Genomic DNA, 14,662 nt, shown 5'->3' on the forward strand with positions numbered 1-14,662 from the left:
TTTCTCATCTTCTTAAGTCTTCCATCGTATCCCCTTCCCTACCTTCTTAGCTGAAGACTTCATCTCATATTTCAATGAAAAAATCGAGAACATGCCCTTACCTTCTCCTTTCCTCTTCATCTATCACTCAGACATCTTCCTCTACTGTCTCCCCTTTCATTCCAGGGTCAGATGAAGAGATGACCCTTTTCTTGGCCAAGTCAAACTTCTCTCCATACATCTTTTATCCCATCCAATCTTCTCTAGAAAATTGCTGGCTCTGTCATCCTCATTCTCTTACCTTTAATTTCTCCCTATCTTCTAGCTAGTTCCTACTATAAACATGCCCATATCTCTCCTAGTCTTAAAAAAAAAAACATTCAATCCAGTTCTACTAGCTATTTTCCTGTATCTCTCCACATCCTGTCTAAACTGCTTGAGGAAGCCATATAGCTTGCCTTCCTCCCCTTACTTTCCCTCACTGTTTTATACCCTCTGAAATCTGATCTCTTGCTACATCATTCAACTGAAACTGCCATTTCCAAAGTTATAAATGATTTCTTAATTGCCAATTCTAATGGGTTTTTCTTGGTCCTGATCCTTCTTGATCTCTCTGTAGTATTTGAGAGTATTGATTGCCTTCTAATTTTGAATACTTTCTCCTCTCTGTGTTTTCTTGATACTCCTGTCTGCTGGTTCATCTCCTACCTATCCGACCATTCCTTGGTCTCCTTTGTCTGGTTCTTCATCCATGTCATTCTCTTTAACCATATCTTCCAAGGTTCTGTCTTGGGCTGCCTTCTTTTCTGCCTATATATTATCTAATTTGGTAATCTCATAAGCTTTTGTAAGCTTAATTATCATCTCTCCAGATGATTCTCAGATTTGTATGTTTAGCCTTTCTGCTCAGCTACAGTTATGCTTCACCATCAGCCTTTTGGACATCTCAGACTTGATGTCCTGTAGGCATCTCAAACTCAGTATGTGTGGTAGATGAAAGATAAAATGACCGAGGAAACAAAGGTATGAGCATGTCGATTTATCGATCAATGCATGCCAGTTGCCCAACAAATCAGCAGCAGTAGCCTTCCTCAGCTTTGGCACTGGACCCTGAATACAGGGAGAGACAGACTTTTATACATTACAAACAGTCAAATAGGACCAATTAATTAAAAGAAAACAACCAGGATACAACATTAGGTAATCTGATATCTAATTGGAGGGAAGGTTAGAGACTTTCCAAGTTGGGATGTTGCTGTTTCATGGTGTGTTGTGATGGCACCACCAGACATTTAAAGAGGATTGACACTCCTCAGAAGTGGGTTAGGTTCTAAGAAGAGCCAGCAACTTCAGAGAAAGAAAGATGGCTTTTTATAGGGTAAAGATGCAATTACACAACAAATTATGAATATTTAAAAGGCAGGAAGGGTTTGTTAAGGGATTAGGTAATAGGGGAGGGGTCCTTTCTATGGTTCATTGGTCAAATATCCTGGTTGTGCTGCTTCCTATTGTGGTCCTTTCTGGTCAAGATGGATAGTTAGGTATTGTGGTCCTGTCTTGGGCTAAATGGATGATGTGATTGTGGTTGAATATAAGAACACACCTGTTCAAATAGTGAATTGGATCTGGGGGCAGTGGCTAGCTAGGGGCAGTGGCTCTATTGCATCTGGGGGGCCTGTGGTGTGGTTAAAGCCAGATTATGTGGTTAAATTAGGACATGCCTGCTGTTCAGTGGGGCCCGTAAGGAAGTTAGAACGTTGGGACTGGGGGCAGCTTTATTAGGATTCCATCAGGAGGGGAAGAGTGAACAGGTGTAATTCGCTGAAATCAGAAAAAGACATGTCCCATTCCCCACAAGTGTCTGCGAATAGTCAGAGGAACAGGGAAACAATAACTGATTGATCACTATGGGACCAATTTTCAGATAAGATATATGGAGTTGATTGAGATATGCAATTGTGAGAAAACTACTTGTATCAGTCTTTGGGTCTGTTTCTTTGGGTCTGTTTGGGTATGTTTCAGCATAATCTAGGTCCTTAGTTAAGGGTCTCTAAACAGCAGATAGAGGTGGTCCAGCTTCCCAGCCATGCAGGGCTAGGTTCAAACAATGCAATAAAGTTTTCTCTCAATTCCCATAATTGTATAAAATTTTCTCATAAGACAGAAATTGGACTAGAGTAACAATTGAATAGAAAGAAAGAGAACTGAAGCTAAATCCAGAATGGAGTCACAAGATGGAGTCAGTGTGATTCATTTAATTCCTTCCACCACTTGCTGCTCCAGTCTCTTCAATTCCCTCACATGGCCAAAACAGAACTCAATAGCTTTCTTCTCAAACCATGCCCCCTTCTAAACTTCGTTGTCATTTTTGAGGGTACCACTCTTCTAGTCACCCAGGACTTTATCCTGCGTATCCATTGATAAGTTATGTTTTTTTTCTGCCTTCCTATTTCTCATATGCTTCACCTTCTCCCCATTCATAAATTCAGAACTCCAGTGCAGGCCTTTACCACTGCTCATCGGTACTATTGCAGTAATCTTCTAAATTGGACTTCCTGCCTCGTCTTTCCCCACTTCATACTATTGAATTCATCCAGCTGTGCCAAGGTGATTTTTCTAAAGCCTACTTCTAAGCCTGTCATCTTTCTGCTTAAGGAGTTCAAATTACTCTCCATAACTTCCTAGATCAAATATATTCCTATGTTAAGCATTTAAAGTTCTTCATTTCCTGACCCCCTTCCTACCTTTCCAGCCTTCTTATACCTTTCTCCTTTCCATAGATTCTACAATCCAGCCATCCTGGCCTTTTTAGAGTTTGTTAAACATGAAATTCCATTTCTCATCTCCTTGCCCTTGTACTGGCTGTCCTCCATGCCTGGAATGCCTACGTCTCTCACCTCTTCTTCTCGATTTCCCTAACTTCCTTTAAGGTTCAGCTCAAATCTCATCTTCTTGTAGGCCTTTCCTGGTCCCCCTGCCTGCTAATGACTGCCTCTTGCAGAATTACCTTTATGCGTTCTATATTTATGCCTTTTGTTTTTCATCATAGTCATTTCTGGGTGTGAGATGAAACCCCCCCCCCCCCAAACTCCCATCAAGTTGGACTTTCTGTATTAACAAAGGCTGAAAAGAGATTAAATTACTTGCCCAGGGTCAGTTCTCTGCCTGTCTACTTAGAGCAAAGAGTTGTGTTTCATTATGTGATCCTTCTTTGGTTTTTCAGGCGTTCAGAGATTGGCTTCTTGTTAGTGAGATTTTCATGTTGTTATTGTATATATTTTTCTTATGGTTCTGTCTATTTTCGTTCAGTATAAATCTTATGATTCTCTGAATTCTTCATATTTGACCTTATTACTATAATAACAATATTCTATTATGTTCATATATGGATAAAACACTTATTAAGCTCTTACTATGGCTGGCCTTGTGGTAAGTGCTGGCAATACAAATACAAGTAAGCAAGGATAGTCCTTGCCCTCTAGGGGTTTATATTCTAACCGGGCAACAATATATAAAGGGGTTCTGGAAAGGAAGTATGCCTAGGGGAAATGATGTGGAAATGGTGGTGTTAGAAATATGCTTGACACTGAAATTTAGGTATCAAGGACAGTTTATTTTAGAAGAATCCAAAGGAGCTGGAAATGTTCCTGGCCAGGAGCAGATTCTACCCTTCTTTAGAAAGAGGGAGTGGGGCATATAGGAGCGAGACCAGCTTTATTCTGTTAGACTGATGCAGATTGATGTAGCATCAGCTCAGTACCTCCCTTCAGAGAACGGATTGGTCTTCTCCCTTCTGGGTTACAATCTTCTCTATACACCCCTCACATGCAACTCCTTGGTATGTTGTCCCCCCGCAACATACGTCCCATATTCAAAAATGGCACAAAACTCCTTGTGGGTGTGTAAGGTAATATTCAGTTAGCCAAGTAAGCATGTGTAGTAGTCATTTGACCCAGTTCTCTCTTCAACCCTGACCGTTATCTGGCTGGTTTAGGCCAATTTTGCCTATATCCTGAATTTGTGGTTTTCAGAAAGCCACTAGCCATTCTCTCATTGGCTGGGTCCATCTACCTTAGTTAATTTTTATTTCCTTCTTTGTTCAGGCTGATACTTCATTAATTATTCTGTGGAAACTTAACTTTCCCTAATTTTTACTAATCTCTCACAATCCCTACCCTTGTCTTTAGTAAGGATTATGTTTCCACACTTTTTCGCACATGAATTCTTCCCCTTATCCATCTTCCCTTTAAGTAGGAAGGGGGAGAGGTTGATCAACACATTGACAGATCACAAAGGGGCAGTCCCCTTAATAAACACAGATACAGAGACCAAAAAGAAAAAGTAAATTGAGCAACCAGGTGTCCCTTTAAGTTTCAGAAGTCTTGTCTCAGACTGCTGTCTGGCAGGGAGCATCATGTAATGACATCGTCTGGTCCTTGGTATTTGTTCCAGCCATCCCCAGCACAGCATCTCAGCATCTTCTTCTTCTCGTCTTCTTGTAGGAACCAGCTTTCTTTTGTCCATTCTCCTACAAAAGTGACCTTAGCACAATTTTAAGTTATCATTCTTACAAAACCAAAATTGGGACCTTGGCCACTTATCATGTTTATGAGGTTTACACTAGAACCCAGTTTCTTCCATCGTTAATTCCTCACCAGGTGGTCGAGATTTCACTAAGGAATTAACAACAAGATCCAATGCATACTTAAACTTGTATTCATGCCATGCTTCTCTTAACTAATTGTGACGGAGCTTGAGACAAGCATGATATTAATCAAATAACAGGTAGTATTCTTACAAGCCCTTGACTTAATTGTCTCTATACTTTTACAAAGGATTAAAGGACCCTAACTTATATAGGAGTGCACACTAAGAACAGATATGAAGTCCAAATAGCTAGTTGTTGTTTAGACTAAATTCCTAAACCTGATGGTTCAGTTTTGTAGTAACCTAAGATGTTCCAGAATCAACTTTTCAATAGATTTGTTGTTATGCTTACAAAACTTTTTGATTATAGAAAGTTGCCACTAAGAAATTAGGGACATAACTTATAGTAAGGGAACAATATTTCCCTCAGCACTTGCTGAACAGCTGCCCTCTCAACCATCCCATGAAATCATACCTACAGTTCATACTTGCCCCTCACAGGGCTGCTGGCATCATGAATCAGTGCCTTAGAGAGCCTTTCTTGATAGATATCCATACCTGGAGTTAGACTCAGGAAAACAGTCAGTTAACAGTCCCATCAAGTCTTTGAGTGGCAAGTTTCAAAAATCACTTTAAGATAGGACTATCATCTCACATTGCTTAAGGAACATCTTTAAAATGAGCCTTAAGTAGCTTGCGTGTACGTAGAAGTACCTTTGTTCATAAACTCTTCCCATTAAGATCATAAGTTATTGCTCTAACAGATTTACATCTGTTTCCCAAGCTTCTAATGAAATATACTTCAAGAATTGAATCATGCAAATATGATAGGTTCAAATACTAACTTTATCCTATGTTTTAGGTCATGGAACAAATTCAAATCCAAACAGCTACGTTTAACTTTTCCTATCAATGCAAAAGGTATTCTGCAACTTATCTTTCTCTGAGAAACTTACATTGCTCTGATTTAGTTCCAGTAATTAATTACACCATTTGTATTAATACCCAGTTGCTTTTACATCACTTTGAAACACTCAAGGACCTTATTCCACATAGATACACAGTAACTTTAAACCCCAGTCTTAGCCTATGGAATAATAATTCAGCATTGTCTTTGTATCTTTATTTCTTCTCCTTTTATCTAGTTGTTCCCATTAATATTTACAATACAGGGGAGCGTTGTATTGATGGTCCAGTAAGAGAATGCAATATCTGAACTGCCCTCCAAGTCTAGCCTGCCTATCTAATAGCCGTGAGAGAGTTTCTCATGAATGTTTGTTTTCTAAAGATTTCAGTATCCTATTATCCACTAGAGGGCACATAGCATGTAGGCTACTTCCTCACTAACAAGATTGAGCATCCATAGTAGTGCTAAGCAGTTCATACCCAAGCTTGCTGGGTTTGTTGTTATCTAGGGCAGTGGTCTCCAAACTCTTTTGATTGTATACCCTAACAGTAAAAAAAAATTTGAGCACACCCTCAATATACGTGTAGTCAATTATTTATAGATTATATTCATGTAATACATATATATGTACATATATAAATACTGCTATGCTAATAATTATGCACATTATAAAAATTCCATTAAAAACTAAAAATTAACAAATGATGACATAAAGATGATCCTGAAGTTGATCCTGGAGCCAATAGGGAGACATTGACATTTATTAAGTAGGGAAGTGATGTGTTCAGACCTGACCTTTGGGAAAATCACTTTGGCAGTTTTGTGAAGGATGGATGGACAAAGGAGGAGACATTTGGATAAAGGAGACCATTTAGGAAGCTATTGTAATAGTCCCAGAACTAGTTTTTGTGAGTAGAAAGAAATGTAGAATAGAAAAAAGATGTAGAGATCCTGTGCTGGTAGAAATGACAACATTTGGAAACTAATTGAATATGTGGGATGAGGGAGAGTTAAAGGTTCAAGAATAAGGCCAGACCTGGGTGACTAGAAGGATGTTGGTAAAATCTACAGAAATAGGAAAGTTTGAAAAAAGCATGTATTTGAGGGAAAATGTAGTGAGTTTTGTTTTGTATTAGCTCTTTTTCACTGCCACATCACACTCCTGACTCAGATTGAATTTGTGGTCTTCTAAAACCCTGAGATCTTTTTCAGAACAATTCCTATCTAATCATACCAAATACAGTACTACATTTATTCCTATTGGATTTCATCTTAGATTCTGCCTAATGATTTAACTTGTCAAAATCCTTTAGGATTCTGACACTTTAAGCCTTCCTTTTAAGCTATCCCTTTCATCTTTGTGTGTCGCAAATTTGGTTAGTTTACCATCTGTCCCTTCATTTGAGTCTTCATTAAACAGTACAGGGACAAGCATAGATCCCTGGGATAATCTCCTGAACACGCTCTGCCATATTTACATTGAACCATTGACATTGTATCTGGCCATCCAGCCAGCCCTGAATGTGTAATCACATTGCCATTTAATCCATATCTCTTCATCTTTACCATGAAAATAGTACAAGATACTTTATCCAAAGTTTTGCTAGGCAAACTATATCCGTAGTGTTCCCCTTATCTACTAATTTAGTAATCTCCTGTTCAAAAAGGAAATTAAGGAAATTGGCAAATAGCTGAGTAGGAGGTATGGTCTAGCTCTCTCCCACAATTTTTCCAACAAAAATTCAGGAAGAGCACCATACCGATTAGTGAGCTGGAAATACCAGGAGAAACCCTCATGAACCATTATCTGAACCTTGCTCAGCCTAGCAAAATAGAAGCCTTCAGGCACTAAGGACACGTCCATCCAGGGAGTCCCATGCAGAGCTTTTCAGCATGGATACAGGGCAGCTAGATGGCACAGTGGAAAGAATGACAGGACTAAAGTCAGGAAGATCTGTCTTCCTGACTTCAGATCTGGCCTCAGATGCTTATTAGCTGTGTGACCCTGGGCAAGTTACTTAACCCTGTTTGCCTCAGTTTCCTCATCTATAAAATAAGCTGAAGAAGGAAGTGGCAAACCACTCTAGTATCTCTGCCAAGAAAACCCCAAATGGGATCATGAAGACTTGGACATGACTGAAACGACTGAACAACAACTGGGTGGAGGCCTGGAGGTCCTATGTATTAGGACAAAGAGTAGAATTGTAGATCCAGTGAGGACAGGGCTTGAAACTGTGTGCCATACTAGGAATGGGAACAGGAGCCAACCTGCAGCTACATTGCTCTGACCCGGAAGCTGGGTCATAGTGGAATTTATGACTGTGTGCCAGGACAGGGAGCAGGAACAGAAGTGATAGGCACCTGTGTGGTTCCGACCTGGGTTCATAAACCCCACTTGAAGCCTGCAGCTGAGTAAGAAGGGCCAGGAACTCAGAAAATGAGCCTCTTTGGTCAGAGCCAGTTCTGTCCCTCTGAACTTGCAAAGCTACAGTTAACAGATGGGGCCAGAGGCCAGCTGTAGTCTACTGGAAGTCTAGCTACATTTAAGTCGACTATTCTGTTGCCCAGGTCCAAACTGGGTTCAGAAGCTTAGAGAGCTCAGACTAAGAGTGTAGTAATCAGACTTTGCCCTAGATCAGAATGTTGAGGGCAAGCTGAACTTTTGCAGGTTCGTGGCCTGAAGGGCATCTGAGATCCTTGAAGAATACAACATTAAATACTGAAAGAAAACAGCAACAATATCCCAAAGAATATAGATTAGGACCAAACAAGGCCCAGATATTCTCCAGAAGTACACAGAACTTGGCCCTAAGACAAAGTCTCAATTGAGAAGTAGGGCCGAAAAATTGAATAATCAACGAAAAGATGTCTATGATAGCTACTATGGAGCCAGGGATGCCAAAGACCCAGAAGATAAACCCAGAAGAAAATATTTCCACAAGATCTACAAAAAACCCTTAAGGAAAACACAGTGTGGCCCAAAGCTCGACTAGAATTCCCTGAATAATTGAAACAAGGAGTTAAAAAATTGAAATGAGATCTCTTGAGGAAAGACTTTGAAAATAAATGAGAGAGCTAGATGAAAGACTTGAAAGAAGAATGAATGGTTTAGTATAAGGAGTGTAAAACCTGATTTACATGACAGACTTCCTGAAAATTAGAATGGGTCAAACATAAGAAGTTAATGAGCTCTATTGGTGAACCAGTTCAACTCTGTAATGTTCTCTTCTTGAGTCCCTTGTCCCCCTATCCTGTCACAGATCTTGCCCTGCTAAGCTTCGGCCCTGTATTACTCTCACTATCCACTTTCTTCCTTCCTATTTATATGCTGCCAAATGAACTTGGAGAAAAATCAGGAAACTGCACTAACATTACTGTGGAGGAAAAAGAAGAGAGAGTTAGAGAAAATTTTCTCATATACTTAAGGTGCTTGTATATATACAAATCACAATACGGGGAAGCAGCTGACACTTCAACTTCACTCTCATTTGAGCTGGTTAAAGGAAAAGAAGAATACACACAGACATAATTTGGTACAGAATTATGTTTTATTCAATAGGGAGCTAGGAGGGAAAGGGGAGAAGAGGGGACTGAAAATTAAGAGGGAAGGTAGATTATGTGAGGGATTAGTCCTAAGCCAAACAAACTCTCAGAATGTACAAAAATGTTTGTAGCTCTTTTTAAGTGGTAAACAGTGGGAATTTGAGGGGTTGCCCATAAATTGGAAAATGGGTGAGCAAGTTTGGTATGTACATGTGATAGAATATTGTTGTGTTGTAAAAAATGATGAAGGAGATGACTTCAGAGAAACCTAGGAAGGCTTGTATGATCTGATACAGAGTGAAGTGAACAGAAATAGAACAATTTATACAATAACAATAATGTGATAAAGGGGCAAACAATTTTGAAAGAAGTAGTTATTGATTAGCATAGTGACCAAACATGATTCCAGAGGACTAATGATGAAACATGCTATTCACTTCCTAAAAAAGAAAGACTCAGAGCACAGAATGATACGATTTTTTTTTGACATAGCCACTGTGGAAATTTTTTTTGATTGACTATACATGCTTGTAGTGGTATTTATTGTTCTTTAATTCTTAAGCGGAATGTGAGAGTAGGATTGGGAGAGTGAGAAGGCAGATTTTTGCTGATTGGATACACACAGACACACCACACATACACAAATATTATTTTTAAAAGGTAAGGCCAGCAGAACTGAAATGGGTGAGCTCTCCCAAATTCCCTTCCAAGCAATGTTAAAAATAACATTGCAAAATGAATTCTGGAGTGGCAGAACCAACAAAAGGATGGGTGAAATTTTCCAGCCCAAGAACCAGAAGGCTAGCAGCCTAGGTCTGTCTCACTGGGTAAGAGTAAAGCGCAGTCTAGCACAGGCCATTGCCAGTGCAAGCCTTGCACGGTAAGCCAGCAGCATACCTTCAAGGGGATTGAATCAGCGGCAGCACTAGCTTCTAGAGCTCTCAGCCCACAGATGGTAAGATGGTCAGACTACTGATCAGAAGGAGATTACAGGGGTCCCTTTCCTGGCACTGGGAGCAGGACTTTGTTGCATTGCCCCTGTACATTCCCATTCTCAGTGCCAGGGCCCAGAAGTACATTAGCACACTAGAGTAGGCAGTTGCAGGGGAACTGGGACTCTGGTCACAGTTCCAGGGTGAAAAAGAGTGCCTGTGGTTGCTCACAGACCAGAGTACAGGCCAGGAGAGCAGTGAACATACCTTTCTTTAAATCATGCCACCTTGGAGGAACTGAAAACTTACAGATGCTCAGAACTAGCTCTAAATACAGCAGCACAAAAAATCTGAATTCAGGCACAGTGTCTCCTCCACCCCAGGAGTAGAGCCCAACTTTAACATAAAGTTATAAGTAATAAAATATGCTAGAAAAATGAGCAAACAACAACAAAAGAACCTGACTGTAGTAACTATGGTGACAGGGAAGATCAAAACATAAACTCAGAAGATAATGAAATCAAATAAGCTACATGTAAAACCTCAAAGAAAAATGTCAGTTGGTCTCAGGCCCAAGAATTCCTGGAAGAGCTCAAAAAGGATTTTAAAAATCAAATAAGAGAGATAGAGGAAAAATTGGGAAAAGAAATGAGAGTGATACAAGAAAAAAAAAAAGACCTTAAAAAAAGAATATGCCAAATGGAAAAATTGTGCGAAAGTTCACTGAAGAGAACTCATTAAAAAACAGAATTGGCCAAATGGAAAAAGATGTACAAAAGCTCACTGAACAAAATAATTCTTTAAAAATTAGAATTAGTCAAGTGGAAGCTAATGACTCCACGAGACATCAAGAAACAATAAAACAAAATCAGAAGAATGAAAAAAGAAAATGAGAAATATCTCATTGGAAAAGCAACTCACCTGGAAAACAAATCCAGAAATGATAATTTAAGAATTATTGGACTAACTGAAAACCATTATCAGATAAAAGAACCTAGACATTGTATTTCAAGAAATTATCAAGGAAAGCTTCCCTGATATCCTAGACCCAGAGAGTAAAATAAAAGTCAAACAAATATACCACTCACCTCCTGGAAGAGATCCCAAAATGAAAATTTTCAGGGATATTAGTCAAATTCCAGGTTAAGGAGAAAATATTGTAAGCAGCCAGAAAGAAACAATTCAAATATCTGTTTCCACAATCTGGCTAGCAGCTTCTGTGGGGGTGTAAGATCCACCCACAGCCAGCACCCAGAAAGCTGCCAACAGAACAGGTTCTTTTGATCTGCTTAACTAAGGAAAGCAAGGTGAGGGGTTGACAAGCTTACTTTAATTCAGCATATACAAATATCATTCCCTTAGTTCAGGGGAAGAGACCAGCACCCTGAACTTCAGAGCAAATTACAAACAAATTACAAACATCAACAGACAGACTAAATACAGATTCATAGTTACCAACATCTAGGTTCAGCCCAGGAGCTCAGAACAAGGGGTGGCCCAGAGTCACGCGCGCCACCACTGCTGTGGGTAAGAGAGCGCCAAAGAACAGACAGCCAATCCCTGGTTTTTATATCTTTTTCAGCGTCAGGGGTGAGTCACACATGCAATTTACCCATGTGACCTAGAATCGTCACAAAGAGGCGGACTTAAACCCACGTGGTCCAAAAGGCCAGACATGTAAACTAGGCCCTCCCTGGAGTTAGCCCCACCTTGGGCCCTACCTTAGTTGCCAGTCCACACCCACTAAGGTTTTATACCTAATAGGGGTTTGGGCCTGGGGCTTAGCACCTAGTAAGGCTCAATGAATTACTCAAAGGGAACAAAAGCCAAACTATTCCAGGGCACTTGTTGAACTAAGTGCTATAGGAGCCCATTTTTGGTTACCAACACAACATCTTGGAGCTACAGTCAGGATAACACAAGGTCTGGCAGCTTCAATATTAAGGGATCAAGGGACTTTTGGAATGTGATATTCCGAATGGCAAAGGAGCTAGGATTTCAACCAAGAATCACTCAGCAAAACTGAGTATAATCCTTAAGGGAAAAAATTGGGTATTCAATAAAATAGAAGACTTTCAAGCATTCCTGATGAAAAGATTAGAACTGAGTAGAAAAGTTTGATTTTCAAATACAAGACTTAAGAGAAGCATAAAAAGGTAAACAGGAAAGAAATCATAAGAGACTTGGTATGCTTAAATTGTTAACATTCCTACATGGGAAGATGATATTTGTAATGCCTAAGAACTTTATTGTTATTAGAGTAGTTAGAAGGAGTACGCATAGACAAGAGAGCATGGGTGTGAGGTGACTATGATGGGATGATAGGGAAAAAAATAAAATTAACGGGTGAGAAATAGGGATGCCTTGGGAGAAGGGGGAAGGGAGAGGTAGAATGAGGTAAATTATCTCACATAAAAGAGATGTAAAGAGCTTTTATAGTGGAAGAGGAAATGAATGGGGGTGGTGGACAGTGCTTGTACCTTATTCTTACTGAAATTGGCATAAAAATGGAATAACATACGTACCCAGTTTGGTGTAGAAATGTGTATTTTACCCTGTGGGAAAGTAGGAGAGGAGCAAAATGAGAAAAGGGGAAGGGCTAACGGAAAGGTGGGCAGACTGGGCAAGGTTGATTGGCAGAAGCAAAACACTTTTGATGAGGGACAAGGTGAAAGGAGAGAGAGAAAAGGAAAAATGGAGGTAAAAGTAGGGTAGAGGAAAATATACAGTTACTAATCATAACTATAAATGTAAATGGGATGAAATTGACCATAAAATGGAAGTAGATAGCAGAGTGGTTTAAAAACCAGAATCCAACAATATATTGTTTGTAAGAAACACACGTGTGGCAAAGAGACACACAGAGTAAAGGTAAGGGGTTAGAGCAGAATCTATTATGTTTAAGGGGAAGTTAAAAATAAAAAGCAGGGGTAGCAATCATGATCTCAGACAAAGCAAAAGAAAAAATAGATTCAATTAAAAGAGACAGGGAAACTTCATTTTGCTAAAAGATACCATAGACAGTGAAGTAATAGCAGTACCAAACATATATGTACCAAACAGTGTAGCATCCAAATTCTTAAAGGAAAAGTTAATCGAATTACAGAATAAAATGGACAGTAAACCTATACTAGTGGAGGATCTCAGTTTCCCCCTCAGAACTAGAAAAATCTAATCATAAAATAAGAAAGAAGTTAAGGAGATGAATAGAATTTTGGAAAAGCTAGACCTCTGGGGAAAATTGAATGGGAATAGAAAGGAGTATAATTTTTCTCAGCTGTACATGGAACCTACACAAAATTTTTTTTGTTTTTTTTTTTAATTAGATTTTTTACTTTTAGTTTGCAACACTTGGTTCTACATGTTCTTGAGTTTCAAATTTTCTTCCTTTCCCTCCTCTCCCCCCTCCCCCCAAGATGGCATGCAGTCCGATATAGATTCTACATAAACCTTTGCATTAAACTTAATTACATAATAGTCAAGTTGCAAAGAAGAATTATGACCAATGGAATGAATCATGAGAGAAAAGAAACAAAACCAAAAGAGAAGAGGAAAAAAAAAAGAGAGCAAATAGTTTTCCTCAATCTGCATTCAGACTCCACAGTTCTTTCTCTGGATGTAGCTAGCTTTTTCCATCATGTGTCCTTTGCAGCTGTCTTTGAGGGTTGTATTGCTGAGGAGAGCCAAGTCTACCAAAGTTAGTCATCACATGATCAATATGTCTGTGGTTGTGTACAGTGTTCTCCTGGTTCTGCTCCTCTCACTCAGCATCATATCATGTAGGTCTTTCCAGGTTATTATGAAGTCTGTATCTTCCCCATTTCTTATAGCACAGTAGTATTCCATTACATTCATATACCACAACTTGTTCAGCCATTCCCCAATTGATGGGCATCCCCTTGATTTCCAATTCCTTGCCACTACAAAAAGAGCTGCTATAAATATTTTTATACATACAGGTCCCTTTCCTGCTTGTGTGATCTCTTTGGGATATAGCCCTAGGAGTGGTATTGCTGGGTCAAAGGGTATGCACATTTTTATAGCCCTTTGGGCATAGTTCCAAATTGCTCTCCATAATGGCAGGATCTGTTCACAACTCCACCAACAATGTATTAATGTTCCAATTTTCCCCCATCCTCTCCAGCATTTATTATTTTCCTGTTTTGTCATGTTAGCCAATCTGACAGGAGAGATGTCCCTAAGAGTTGTTTTGATTTGCATTTCTCTAATCAATAGTAATTTAGAGCATTTTTTCCTATGCCTATAGATATCTTTAATTTCTTCCTCTGAAAACTGCCTCTTCATATCCTTTGACCATTTCTCAATTGGGGAATGGCTTATATTCCTATAAATTTGGTTCAGTTCCCTGTATATTTTAGATATGAGGCCTTTATCAGAGAAATTGGTTATAAAGATTTTCTCCTAGTTTTCTGCTTCCCTCCTAATATTTGTTGCATTGGCTTTGTTTATATAAAAACTTTTCTGTTTAACATAAGCAAAATTATCCATTTTACATTTTGTAATGCTCTCTGTCTCTTGTTGGGTCATGAATTCTTCCCTTTCCCATAGATCTGATAGGTAAACTATTCCCTGCTCTCCCAAATTGCTAATAGTATCAGCTTTTATTTCTAAATCATGAACCCATTTTGACTTT

The 14,662-nt window shown here is 39.2% G+C and overlaps 1 protein-coding gene across 2 annotated transcripts in view; it reads left to right on the plus strand.

Annotated features, from left to right (window-relative positions):
* The window catches only part of MROH1 (maestro heat like repeat family member 1), a 182,063-nt gene that overhangs the window by 31,831 nt on the left and 135,570 nt on the right, over window positions 1-14,662 (plus strand). The window lies entirely within an intron of this gene.

This window comes from Trichosurus vulpecula, chromosome 1 (assembly GCF_011100635.1).
Source record: "Trichosurus vulpecula isolate mTriVul1 chromosome 1, mTriVul1.pri, whole genome shotgun sequence".
Classification (NCBI taxonomy): Eukaryota; Metazoa; Chordata; class Mammalia; order Diprotodontia; family Phalangeridae; genus Trichosurus; species Trichosurus vulpecula.